This window comes from Dendroctonus ponderosae, unplaced genomic scaffold (assembly GCF_020466585.1).
Source record: "Dendroctonus ponderosae isolate FM_Combo_2020 unplaced genomic scaffold, Dpon_F_20191213v2 Dpon_F_20191213_9, whole genome shotgun sequence".
In the NCBI taxonomy this organism is placed as follows: Eukaryota; Metazoa; Arthropoda; class Insecta; order Coleoptera; family Curculionidae; genus Dendroctonus; species Dendroctonus ponderosae.
In genome coordinates this window covers 8612234-8614430 of record NW_026019116.1, presented here as the reverse complement: position 1 = coordinate 8614430, position 2197 = coordinate 8612234, and the positions used below count along the sequence as shown (strand labels likewise).

At 45.2% G+C, this 2197-nt stretch overlaps 1 long non-coding RNA gene across 1 annotated transcript in view; it reads left to right on the top strand.

Moving 5' to 3' along the window:
* The first annotated feature begins 1993 nt into the window (after positions 1-1993).
* LOC125505575 overlaps positions 1994-2197 on the top strand; it is a 423-nt gene continuing 219 nt past the window's right edge. The window contains exon 1 of the long non-coding RNA XR_007282245.1: positions 1994-2184. This is a non-coding gene — a long non-coding RNA (uncharacterized LOC125505575). The remainder of the gene's footprint in view (positions 2185-2197) is intronic.

The window sequence follows — 2197 nt, the reverse complement described above, 5'->3', positions numbered from 1 at the left end:
CTTTCACGAATTTGCGGATATGCGCTTAGTTCAGAGGAAATGCTACAGTAAGATAGCAGAACCTGAAAGAACTCAAGCCAAAAAAGGGCGAGGAGAGTGGCTTGAGGAAGATAGTGGACGATAGATGTTCGAGTTGCAAGCACAGAGGAACACGTATTTGACATAACCGAAACAGGGCCTTCCAGGGGCACTCAGAGCACAATAACTGACACTTTCCCAAGCACCAAATAATACCGAGGAAGGGCTACATTCCTACCACGTTTGTACCATACACACAGCACAAGGAGATACAAATTGAGCAGGAGTTAATTAACTGAATACGAGAAGCTGCTTGATAAGAGTGGATAATAAGGAGACTACACAGGCACCAGCTTGTTTGGAGTTAACCATTCAAATGTTTGGTGGTGTATGGATTATTTATGTAAACACCAAACCTCCAGAGGAATGACGCCAATTTTGAAACACCCTGTAGACAAGCGCAGAAAGCGAGGTGGTCGGGCAATGAAATAGGTTAGGTTTACCCTCTCAACCCCATAAAATGATGGTGATTGGTGGTGAAAAGAAATTGTTAGCGATGAATCTGTGGGGTTGAAAAGACGCGTGAAGCCCGTGAAACAGCCGATCGCTGAGTGATGGCTGCGCTGGCCGAGACACATTGAAAGGCGAATTGACTGTGGCAGCGATCGTTATGATTCGCTGACATGTTGAGACAAGTCGGACCTACCGGCAATCGCACGGGCACTTAAATAAATTTGACTGTTTGTCGTATCCGAAGACAATCGCATCGGACAGAACACGAAAGGCAATAAAGTATTTTTAACAAGCTGACATGTCTCCATTGTGGGCCTCGAGGAACGTTGCCCTGCCGCTCTTCGGATCGATGGGCAATTCGAAAAATGCCGGCAAAACGCTATTTATTCATACATTATGGATGACCGAGTGGGCCGTTTTTTGCGACGTCGCAAGACAACAGCATTTTTGCAGCCACATGGATGATGGAAATGTTGGTTGATTTAAGGCTGTCTAGGCACATCGTTGCCGCTTTGAATTTGCACCAACGAGCTGTAGAAGAGTCATTACTGATGGGGCTCAGTGGGTATGTAGGACGGTCCACCGACTTGACCAATCAGTGCGTTAACTTGCGGAATTGTCATTGATCTTGATCGATTGATTGGCTGATTGATTGGTGACACAGGTGAGAGGCGGTACTAGCGAAGAGGAGGACGGTTGGTCTGGGGGATGGAAATCGCCAAGATTAGAGAAGAAAGAGCAAACAGACGCGCATCAGATAACTAGTGGCGGTCGGTTGTAATCGGTTAGCGCCGCCGTCAAGTGAGCGCATTACTGCCAAGCTGAAAACTAATTGTTACAAGGTGTTTATACGAGGTTTTAATAGCGATGGACTCACGCGAGCCATCCTTCGTGCTGCGAGCACGATTTGCTTTCTTTTTTATGTGTTTTGACGTGCGATTCATTTATAATTAAAAAAACACGGGCGCTCTGTTTCCACTAGTGATGTCTCGCTCATCTATAGTGTCGTCGTCTGAAGTGGACACACTCTTCGTTCGTTTATACTTAGTAACAAGTAAACATCAACTACTATAAAAACATATATTTGCACTCCCAAACGGTAGACAATGTGTAATGGCAGTTCGTCAGGTGGTCGATCGAGAGAATACATCTGAAATCAATTTAGAAAAAGTAATTGAGTAACCAGTTCAACAAGAATTTGATTTATGTTATTGTTATGAGAATCATTAAAACATGTCAGAATCAGCTACAAGCGCCAAACGTGCCTCAAACAAGGAGCGAGTCACCTAGAGTGCATCACTTGGAGTCAACAGTTATCTACCTATAACTTAATTTGCAGTAGCAACTTTACTCTATCGGAGTATTATCAATCTATCTCCGAACCCCGCAAAACTACAACCGAAGTTGCATCCTGCCACGGCTAAACTTGGGTTGTTAAGAGGTATTAAGGGTACGGCGCACGAAATACCTGCGGGTCATCCACATACTGCGGGTCATCCACAACCAGTACCCGCCTACTAGCGTTCTCTCTCACAATGGGTCCAGAGCCCAGGTAATGCGGGACATCCGCAGCCAGTACCCGTCCCTAACATCATTACTCAAATGACTCAAAAACTTACTAAAGTACTGTTGTACGTCTACAGCCAGCACTAGGTACTTCTCTATG